The following is a 12,067-nucleotide window of genomic DNA, read 5'->3' as shown; positions in this document are numbered from 1 at the left end:
AATTGTTTATAACAATGTAATTGGTGTTACATTTTCCCCTGGTTGAGTTGCATATCAATCAGATCTGGACTAGAAAGAGGGAATTAAAAAAAAAAAAAAAAGAAAGTAGGAATTTGGGTGGACATTGTTTGAGGCTCTCTTACAGTCCTTAAGTGGGGACTATATAACAAAGGTTTTGGTCTCTGAGCCCACATCCATAAATTGAAGTTAACTATTACTTGATTCTTAGATCTGTTCATGCTTACAATTCTTTTCCCTACCCCCATCCCCAAACTGATTCAACACTTCATTGGATTTAATTAATCTATGTACTAACTGACTCAATTTTTTCCTTATTCTCCTTCATGGTGGGATGTGATTCAAACCTATTTCAAAGATAATCAATTAGACATCACATTTATACATAGTGGTACAGCTTTTGCTGCCCTTATATTTTCAGGCTCTAGTCCTGGCTCTGGAGATAGAAGAGTAAAGAAGTTAAAAAAAAAAAATGCAGGCAAATTGTTGCTGTTATGCATCTTATATTGTATGATGGGAGAAACATAATAAGTTAAAACGCCAACACATGCATATCTTCACATACACCCAAATATACACATACATTTAATGATTTTCTAATTGTGATAAACACTATGAAGAAAATAATATAGAGTAGAAGGATAAAAATGACAGGTTGATGGGAAAGGGTCTTTTTTTTTTTTGGAAAGAGTCTTTTTAAATAAAAATGACAAGAAAGGCCATTCAGGTGATTTACAGTGGGATCTTAATGATATGAAGAGTGAGTTATAGGAAGATAAGGAGGAAAGTGTTCTAGAGAAGCTATCAACAGAGCAAAGCCTCAGGCAAGGAAAAGGTAGAAGGGAAGAGCAATGAAAAATAAATAAAGAAAGAAAGAAAGGGGAAAAAAGGAAAAAAGGAAGGAAGGAAGGAAGGAAGGAAGGAAGGAAGGAAGGAAGGAAGGAAGGAAGGAAGGAAGAAACTAACTCCAGATACAGCTAGTTTCAAGGGGGGAGCTTGGGGTCAGGGCAGAATCGGATCCCATTTACTTATCATCAACGTACTGATGAATCTTAAATATATACTGTGCCCTTTACCAGACCCAGTTTAGGCAGTTTCTAGAGGTCCTTAGTCCTTCCTGTTCCATGGGCCTCTGCATCATGCTCTAAGGAGAAGCTAGATACCTCTCCTACTGGCTATCCCAACCTTCTAAGGCATGGAGATTTGATTTTACCATTGCCTTATTAGACTCTTTCATTGTAAGACACCATAACTTGGCCAGATCCAGGCAAGACAATTTGATTGATTGGCAAAATGAGTCAGTATTATAACCCAGAAATGTGAAATATTAATTTCTCACTGGATGATGCTGGAACACTGAGAGATAAGAGATAGGTTGGAATAGGCAAAGTACCCTCCTGTCTTCCTCCAAGATGTGGTAGTTTCATAAGTCTACCCATAAGAGCTCCCACTTTACCTGGTAAACTTCCTCATTGGGAAGTGAGGCCTGCTCAGTTATGAATAATTTTAAATTTGCTTCTGAAGTATCATCTCTTCTTTCTTTTTTTCCTCACTCTTGTTATCTTGAAATCTCCCCCAAACTTAAGATTGGCTTTTGGAGCTAGATCACATACTCCTATTAAGACATTAAGGACCACACTGCTGATGGTTAAGTGGTACAGCATTAAATCCCGATGTGTGATGGCAGTACAATTAACTAGTTTTAACCTTTAGTCAACTGGATGAACTCAAGGTGCAAGAAAAGACACTGGGAAGTAAGTATCTATCTCTGAACAGTAATCAATTATGGACGGTATGGTTGGTAGATAGTTGCTTTAATGATTTTTGTCCTAGTTTGGGCAACTACACCAAGTTTACTTCTCTGCTGGAATTTCAGGAGTGCTGATGAATGAAAAGTAAACCACGAACTATTTGAATTTTAAACCAGCCTTGGATCAGCAAAGTCTTTAAATAGATTGAGGAGATTTAATGCTGTATTGACTACTACAGGAGAGACCAATCTCTACGTGATGACGACATCATCCAGAGTATCCACAATTTTTCCAAACATAATACTGGCAACTCAAAACTAAAGCAGTTACTCAATTACATGTTTTGTGATTCTTGCTTCTGCACCTGCTTGGTATTCTCTCTCCCAAAGCTAGAGTGACATTAATAAAACAAATGAATAAATAATATCATGTCTGACCTGTGTACGATGGTATCTCATCTGTTTTAAAATATCACACAGAGTCGTTTCCATGGTCTAGAACTCCATGTTATTTTCTTTCCCAGAAAACCCTATTCCTCTTACTCTTTTTTTTTTTTTTTTTGGATCCCAGACGAGCTTTATTGCAAGTACCCTCGGGCGAGGTTCCACGACTCACGGTGGGGGGGGGGGGCTCTTACTCTTTTATGGCCTTTCTGGCCTTTTATTTCCCCCTCAAATGTTTCAAGCTTGTGCTCAAATTAGATGCCTTTGATATCCTTCCACTTAATACCTTCCTTACTCCTTTAATTCTTTCTAGTCTCTGTTTACTGAAGACTTCTCAGAGTGGTTTTTTGTTGTTGTTGTTTGTTTTGTTGTGTTTTTTTTTTTTTTTGCCCCACTATCCACAGTACCTCTCCTCCCCATCAATCTTTACTTCTTACTCTTAATGTTGAGTATTTGAGGCTAAACTTTGCTTCACCTGCTTTGTTATTGGTCGTGTAATAGTATCAATTTACTTACTTATGCATTTATTTGTTTATTATGTGTCTTCTTCATTAAAGTACTAGTTTTCATGGCAAGGACTCATAACTCTTTTCACTATTAAGTCTCTGTAATAATAAATCTATTCATTTCCTGGCAAAAAATAATTTTTTTGAGAAATTCATACATTTTAAAAATCATTAGTGCTTATGTGAATATTTGTCATACAGTTATGTGCCTAATATTCCTTATGCTGCCCTTGACCAGTGATATGACCAGTCAGTTCCAATGTTTCATGTAAGTGCCTTTGATGAATGTAGTTGGTAGGATCAGAGTCAGGAGGAAACTATATGGATGACTTGTAAAATAGTTGGGATTTATAAAGTTTTTATTGTCAAAAGCAACACAGATTTCTATGATTTTAAAAATTATTATTCTAAAAAGTTAAAATGATAGAACAGTTATGAGTGCATCTATTTGGTACCTACTACTAATTATTCTATTTTCTAGTGTTCTTTCCTTCACCCACCTAAACTCTTAAGATAAGTTTATTGAGGATAGCTAGCTCTTGTTAACTTGTGAATACATGAAGTCTAACACAACGTCTGGTACATTTAGTTGTTACATAAATATTTGATAAGTGAAAAACTAAGTCCCAAGTACAAACAATTAACCTTATATATTTTTGATGGATTCAAAATGTGATTTCCACTTACATACCTTCCTTCAATGTCTTCATTGCATTAATGACTATCTTAAAAGCAAAAGACTAAGAGTTAATAATTTTGTTTCTTAGTAAACTACACCACTGTGAATTTCTTTTTCTCCTTTTTCAAACAAATGAAAAATCTTATTTTTTAGCTTGAACATGCTTTCTCTTTCTTATGAAATGTTATCTTTGGAATTTAAATTTTACTTAACACAGGAGTTCCTCTGCTCTTTGTATAGCTGAGGCTGCATTACTTGTAGCCAATAGTGCTTGTTTTTGTCTTTTTTCTACTGGTTTTTCAGGGTGTTTTGGGCTTAAGAGTGCACAGAGCATTGTTTTTATAAGTTATCTTTTAATTTGAAAAGAGCTTCTAAAAAATGCAGATGAAATATCTCATGCTCTGACTGGAGGATTAGCATAGGAGCACTGATAATCCAACCGACTTGATGGCTATTGTTTAAATCTACTACTGAGATAGATCTTTTCTGGCAAGCCCCATTTGAGGGGTCTCTTCAAAGTAATCCTTTTTCCAATTAATTGGATTTGCCTCCTCCAGGGTCACTGTCAAACTATGCAATTGGCTTTCTTTGGGGTTCAGATTTTATTATGCGTGAGTCCAGCTCCAGACATTTTTCTTTTACTTTTATACTTCTGACCCGTAGTGGTTGAATAAGCTACCTCTTTGGAACCCATGCTTCAGAAATACAAAGACCAGGTTCTGACTTCTGCATAGCCTCTCTAATTAGCCTCTTATTTAAAATTTGAATTCAATTAGTCAATATATAGTACATCATCAGTTCCAGATGTAGTGTTCAGTAATTCATCAGTTGCACATAACACCAGTGCTCATCATATCACTTGCCCAATTAGCTTCTAATTCCATCACTCACTCATTTTCTTGAAAAGAGATATGGTGAAGGTACCTTTCAAATCCATAGATTAAGTCATTATGTCACTTTATAAAGGAAGCATAAAAAGGGGGGGGGGGAGAAAATACATTTTCTATCCATTCCAGGAAACTCATAAAATCCACATACAGATTCACGTTCTTGTGTTGAGGTTAAAAACATAGTATTTATCACAAAGGTAAATTATATTACATTATACATCTTGCGAGGTAAGGGAAAAACTTAAATACTCCAATGATATTATGAAATATGTGGACTTTTCTCATCTTTAATATATGTATATACTATTGTGAACCCAAAATTATTGACACAAAAATGAAATGAGCCATGTAATATTCATAACTTAAGTCTATATTTGAACTCTTCATAGCTAAACATAGCATTAAGATGTTGTCCAAAAGCTAACACTCAGATGGTTGCATAGTTGAGGTGTTTGGAGGTTATTTGGTTTTTAGGTATTGAATTTTTTAAAGTACTTATATGAATATTTCTATATGCTTTCATTTCTCTTGGAGAAATAGCTAGTACAGGAGTCAATGGATCTCACAGTAAGTGTTTTGTTGTTGTTGTTTTTTGTTTTCTTTTAAGAAATTGACATTGACATTTTACCAAAGTGGTCTACCACTGTGCATTCCTCCCAAAAATGTAAAAGATTTTCTTCACACTTTTCCAACACTTATCATAGTTTAAATTTATCCATTCTAATAAATACATAGTTTTCTCTTATTGTTGTTTTAATTTATACTTCCCAAATGACTGAGGATGTGTAGCATCTTTTAATGTGCTTATTTTCTGTCTATACATATTATTTGATAAAATGTTGAAATACTTTGCCAACTTTAATTGTTTTTTGGGTTTTTTTCTAATTAAGTTTTGAACAGACTTGAGCGTTTGAGGATATTCACAATTTTCAAATATTTTCTCCCAATCCCTATTTTGTGTTTCTAGTCTCTGTGTTTTTTGGATAATGGAAGTTTTCATTTTGATGAAGACCAATTTGCCAACTACTTTTTTTAAAATAGATTGTGCTTTTGGTGCCATATCTAAGAAATTGATGCCTTTTGATAGATTACAAAGGTCTTCTACATTTTCTTCAAGAATTTTTACAGTTTATATTTTACTTTTAGAATTACAAAAGATTTTTAATTTATTTTTGTATATGATATGAAGTATGGATCAAAGACTTTTGTATATGAATATTCAGTGGTCCCCAAAACACTTATGCAACAAAACAATCCTTTCTCTAATGATTCGTATCACAAAATTTACACACATACCTGTATATATACAACATGCATTATGTATTACATGCAACACACATATATATAAAACATATTCATATATCATGCATGTAAATTATATATTATATATAAAGTTTCCTTAATAGCTACATAGTTTCATTTAAGAATCAGTAAACTTAGCATGTTCACTTAATCAGAACTCTGCTCCATTATATGGAAAGTGAATCAGAAAATACCTATTTGTGTATATGCTGTATTCATTTTGCACTACTATGAACAAAGGAATATTTTTGCATAGTTATTAGTCCAAACTTACAAAAATTATGTGGAGTAGACATTATTACAGATATTAAAAAATATATTTGGTAATTAGAGATTACAAAGAAAGTGTTTAAAGTCATAGACCTTTTAAGTGGTGTAGGTAGAAGGCAAACCCAGATGCCCGATACTCCTTCTAGCACAGCCTATCATGAGGGATTCAATCATAGCATCAGTTAATTGACAACCACAATACAGTGTACTTTGGCCTAGAGCAGTTCTAAGATTGCTCGGATGAATCAGTATTTCCAATATTATTACTTTCATTCTTCAAAATATAATCACTTGTTTACCCTTTACCTACATAAGGAAAGTAAAGAAGAGAGAGGAAATAAATTATGAATTTTGATCAGAAAGTCTGCAAGTCAAACTACTAAAAAGCCAGAGGTGCCCAGGTGGCTCAGTCAATTAAGTGTCTGACTCTTGATTTCAGCTCAGGTCATGATCTCAGTGTCCTGGGATTGAGCGCCCTGTCAGACTCCATACTCAGCAGAGAGTCTGCTTAAGGACTCTCTTTCATTCTCTTCCTCTGCACCTTCCCCTGCCCACATGCTCTCTTTTATAAGTAAGTAAGTAAGTAAGTAAGTAAATCCTAAAAAAATAAGTAAATTGTAAAAAGCCAAACAAAATCCACTTCTTCCTCACTACAGAATTTTCTCTTAATGCAGACTGTAAAGTGATTCTTCTTAAATTTTAGGTACTTATGGCCTGACATAATAGAACTAGTTTAAGTGAACCTAACTGAATTTCTATACAAGTTTGATTTTCCCTGCAACATGAATGCCTTCCTGAATGATTCCATAGAAGCAACATGACTGACATTATGTATCCTGGAGAGATCAGCCATTCATTGATCAATGGCAGTGGTTTTGGCATACGGTCTCAGCCAGCACTTCGCCTCATTCCCAAAGCAGAGGTCATCTGGCAAAGTTCAGAGTCAAGAGGGACGATTGGCTCTGGGAAGCATATCTGCTCCGGGCACTGGACTCTGCTCGAATCCCAGGTCATTCAGTGTACCGAGGCATGAAAGATATGTGTCAAAGTTTTAATGGCCAAAGCAAATATCTCTCAGTATTTTTCACTCCAAGTTTTTTTACAGAGAGGGAAACTTACAAGGACCTTGTAGTAGTAATTTCAATAAATCCTATGAAGATTTACTTTCAACATCTTGAGTTGAAGACTATATTCTAAACTACAGGGCCAACAAAACCTAAACTGTTCACGAATCTCTGCCCTATAATTATGGTAGTGTGACTCCAGTAATGACATGGATATGCATTTGATCTAATTTTCCTATAAAACATGTAAGAATATTAGATTCAATTCCATGGTTTTAAAGCTTCTGTAATTCCAGACACATTTTTCTATTCATCCATGTTTTGTGTTCAATTCAATACTCCAGGACAGAACATTGTACTAAATTAGAGAAATTCATTTATAAGCAATTACATACTCTCTCTGAGCCTTGGTTTCTTCACCTGAACTTCTAGATGATAAAGTATGACTTCAAATGGATGTTGTAAATATTCTAGAATGGTGTGGTAAGGAAATCAATACACTTCTCAATAAAGCAACTACTTAACTGGTACAAACTAATTTTTTTTAAATGTAAGGTCTCTGGAAATTTTCCTAAGGACATATATAAAGTGTATATTTATTCAGGAAAATTTGCTAAATTTCATTAAGAATGTCAAGCATTTGAGCCATGCATTTGAGCCATGACATTGTACCACATTACCCTCTTCCTAACCGTGTGAGAGAGTTCTAATATGAATGTAGACTCTGGGCATGTGTGACCAAGAAGACACAAGATCCCAGTCTAGCCAGCTCCTAGGCTAGGGCTATGGTTAGACCCCAGAAAAGTTAGGCCACCAGAGTCTTTAGTCCTCTCCAGGTCTATATTTAGAAGTTCTATAATAGACAAGCACAAATGAGAAGACTGGGGTTCCCTTCCCCCCACACAATTCCCAGTCCTAGGATAAGGGCTTCAAGAATACTGAGATCCCAGTCAAGTCCAAAACAGCTTGCCTTTAGAGTAGAGGATCCATGCCAGATGGGGCAAGCCAGGAAGATTAGAGGCTGTTACTACGCTGCTCCCTACTATCTCAATGCCTATCCTTAGAGCACTAGTGTCACTCAAGGAAAAGTGGGCCACTGCCCTCCCCTGCTAACAGCTTCAATAGAGTGGGGTGGAAGTTCTGCCCTGGGAGAGAAGCAAGCCATTACAGATGGGAAGATCTACAGCTCTGTCTTTAAAAATTGACTATGTAATCACTTCACTGGTTAAGCCCGTACTAGGGAGATGATTATTTGTAGGTGGGTGCATCCTAATTGATGCATTCTCGTTGGTAATCTATACAGGGTCACCTAGGTCTGTTTTTACTTTCTCCTTTAATAGCTAGCTATTTGGAAGATTTTTATAAAATTTAAAATATATTGGAAGGTACTATTTGACATGAAGTCACCATTGACTCTTCTGAATACCACGATACTTTCTTCCCCATCAGGTAATAGCTGTCTCATTCTTCTCATGAAAACCGAGGTCAATAACACTTGTGAGCATCGTAACTCCTTTCTTTGCCTCTTGATCTAGTTAGACGAGGAGGAAAATGACTGGCAGGTGGCTTTAGGTTTAGTGGAGCCCCTACTGTGTCTTCTGACAGAAGGGTTATCCCTATTTGGGAACCAGGATTCTAGTCCATCACAGCCAGAAATTGTGGGGAAGGTAAGCTCATGCTTCTCAGGGCAATCACAGGAAGGAAGGATAAACAGGGACTGTTCCTCTGCCCCTTGGAGACACAGCATTACACCAATCAGGGACGTGGCATCAGTAAGTTAGTTTGTTTAAAGACTATACCACATCTAGAAGGTCAGCACTCTAATCCTATGGTACATCTAGTGGAATCACCCTTTGGCTCATCCTCTCACAGAACAAGCTATTGCACCTTCCAACCCCTACCACCAAGAAAGAGGCACATGACCAGTAGGTAGGTCTGCTTCATGGTGTCCATTACAGAAGGAAATATTACTTCAACTTATTCATTGGGTGTTTCAGAACGCTGTCACACCTGAGGGCACCCAGATCAGAATATAGAAGCAATATAACAAAACCTCTAAGTAGCATGCCGCATGGGCCATTGGACCAAAACAAATATGACTTTAAAGAACTTGGTGGTAGAAAAGATGCTGTGTGGAGTTTCTGCCAAGTTCTTTTTTTTTTTTTAAGATTTTATTTATTCATTCATAGACTTTATTTATTCATTCATGAGAGACACAGAGAGAAGGTAGAGACATAGGAAGGCTCCTTGCAGGGATCCCAATGTGGGACTTGATCCCATTACTCTGGAATCACACCCTGGGTCAAAGGTAGACGCTCAACCACTGAGCCACCCAGGCAGCTCTGCCAAGTTCTTTATAATAACAATGTACACCTTATCACTAATGGTTGAGTACAGTCAGGAGGTCTCTGCTGTTCCAGAATTCTGTCTTTACCAGTAACAGCATCAAGTTAACTTCCACAGAAGATTTCCCTGCAATCACCTCTAGCCAATAGAGGTTGGCACTACTGAGCTTCTCAGCAATTGGTGGCCCCCTCACTAGTGCATTTTTTGTTGCTTTGGTGGAAGGATGGGCCTCTAGGCCCTCTTCAAAAACACAGTTGGGTTTTCTAGTCTCTATAATAAATCTGTTTTTTTTTTTAATTTTTAAAAATATTTTTATTTATTTATTCATAAGAGACATAGAGAGAGACAGAGAGAGGGGCAGAGACACAGGCAAAGGGAGAAGTGGGCTCCAGGCAGGGAGCCTGATGTGGGACTCGATTCTGGGACTCCAGGATCACGCTCAGGGCCAAAGGCGGGTGCTGAACTGCTGAACCACCCAGGGATCTCCAATAAATCTCTTTTAGTATGCTTCTATCTCTGAATATATTCCTCAATACTTCGTCAGGGCAGTGGCAGGATCTCCGCTGTATCAGCCATCATTGTACTCATACCCTGGCAGGATATTGAATACTGATGCTTAACTTCTGCTTATCCATGTTCCTATCACATCCTGGATGTTCACAATGTTCAAAGCTGTTTCCCATTTATGTTACTTTCACACTGTGCAGTACATAGCCAAGTCATCTCATTTCCTTTCAGGATTAGTCACTTAACTCCTGGATCATAAACAATATTTCTCCAGTTATACCATGTTGAAATTTGGCACTAGTTACCTAGAAGCATTTCAAGGCAGTGATTTCAGACCTTGACTAAGGTAAGTATTAGCTTGCACAAAATCGTGTAAACTCTGCATGATCGTGGTCACGGTCGGGTCACTTAATCACTTTTGTAAGCTCAGAGGTTCCGGGGAAATTGAGAATTCTTAACTCAGTTAAAACATCTTAATTTTGCACTCAATTGTCTTAACACAGTTCTTAACTATGTCAGTGCACATATCCTTATCCCAGGCTCCTCCTCTAACCTTATCATTGAGCTTCCTTTAGCCTCAGAGACTTGACCATGCTCTATAGTTAGCTTTATCTAGAGCATCTCTCTTCTTACAATCAGAGCTTGAGTGTGAATTTGAGCACAGACTTGTCTTTTGATGCAGGAGATCAAGGTCTCTTTACAGTGTGTTAGAAATTCTTTAACTTTTACACCATGTTTCAGATAATAGCTGGTTGACCTGAGCTCATTATTTTCTTCCGTAAGTGCTTCAGAGGTACTTAGAAACAAATAACTAACTCCACATCCCTTATTATCACCACTGTCTGCATATCTCTCCACTGCTAGACGTATCATAGAAGTCATGGATCCTCTAACATATGTATCCGATCCCAACCTGTCACATGTGAGAGTTGCAGTAATTGTGATGCCATAGCCCACTGAGACGCATCATAACCCACTTACCACCAGTGATGTAATCCTTGTTGTCATCCTGATAGAAAGTTATTGAATTTCTAAATCTTATCCTGAAAAACTGCTTCTATAATCCCCATGACTGTTAATAGCCATTTCCAGTTTGGTTTCTGCTAGAAGAAGACCCTTAGGCAAGTAGGATTTGATGCAAGTAACTTTAATAAAAGATCATCCTTTAAAAAAGTTTTATGGAAAAAAATAAATAAAAATGTGTTATGGAAAAGAAGAAGGAAAACAGAAAGGGAAACGCGGGTAATAGAGGATGTCTTATTGTCAGCTTATCACCAGAGGCAACATGTTCTTCAACCACTGAAGAACTCAGAGCCAATGAAAACCATGGACTTCAGAACGATCCAAGTGGAAGGGCAAAAAACAGTAACAACAACAAAACTAGGATGATTTCTATCAAGCATATATGAAAGTCTGCTCTTTGGGGCTTATTTATTTCTCCTACATTCAACTTACTATGTGCATAGGCAGAGAAGACTTCAGAAGACTTCTCAAAACGCTTTCAGGAGAAGAGAAAGAGACGCTGGTAGTGAACAGGTGGCCAGAATGCACTGAAATGGTAAAGCACAGAGGAACGGGGGAGGTACCAGAAGTATCTGTTGCATTTATAGTCTATTTGAATCTTTTCATGTATTCCCCTCTTTCTTTTTCATTTTATTTGTTTTCTCATCCTATACTCCATATTAACTATTGAGTTTTCAAGGTTATACACTCTTGTAATTGAATCTCTCTCATACGCTCTTGCAATTGAATCTTTATTTCTGAAATAATTTTCCCATCAATCTGTTTCCTAAATTCTTACCACTTATGTTTCCTGTGTTTTCTAGATACCACCTCTTGTTGTTTGTTAATCTGAGCACATATATTTGCTTTGAGATATTTTATCATACCTGTAATTGCTTCATTAACTTTCCAAGTTCATGTTGGATTGTTGTGGCACAACATTCCTGTATTTTGTGATAAATTTTATATTATTTTGTTTTTACTATTGATAAAAATTGATGCTTTTTTCTGCATGTGATTTTTATATACATGCTGCAGTTTGATTTTATATTTTTAATACTTGAATAAGTTGGGGTTTTGATCACTTATCAGCGGACAGACCTCATAATACTTTCTACCACATAGTTTCAATTAATATGTAAGTTGAAGGTTTTTTTGTTAGTATGTTTATTTTTTTCTTATTCAATTTGCTTTTCAATATGGCTTATAGGAAGAGAAGTAGTTGGATTCAGATCCAGAATCTGTAATTAATTTAAGTTTTGTTTGTTTGTTTCCTGTTTTGTTTTGTT

The 12,067-nt window shown here is 36.4% G+C and overlaps 1 long non-coding RNA gene across 1 annotated transcript in view; it reads left to right on the top strand.

The window, feature by feature from the left end:
* Positions 1–10,789: 10,789 nt before the first annotated feature.
* LOC140609813 (uncharacterized) overlaps positions 10,790–12,067 on the top strand; it is a 170,487-nt gene continuing 169,209 nt past the window's right edge. Inside the window, exon 1 of the long non-coding RNA XR_012011534.1 lies at positions 10,790–11,334. This is a non-coding gene — a long non-coding RNA (uncharacterized lncRNA). The remainder of the gene's footprint in view (positions 11,335–12,067) is intronic.

This window comes from Canis lupus, chromosome 2, assembly GCF_048164855.1.
Source record: "Canis lupus baileyi chromosome 2, mCanLup2.hap1, whole genome shotgun sequence".
Lineage (NCBI taxonomy): Eukaryota > Metazoa > Chordata > Mammalia > Carnivora > Canidae > Canis > Canis lupus.
This window is presented reverse-complemented; position numbering and strand designations above follow the sequence as displayed.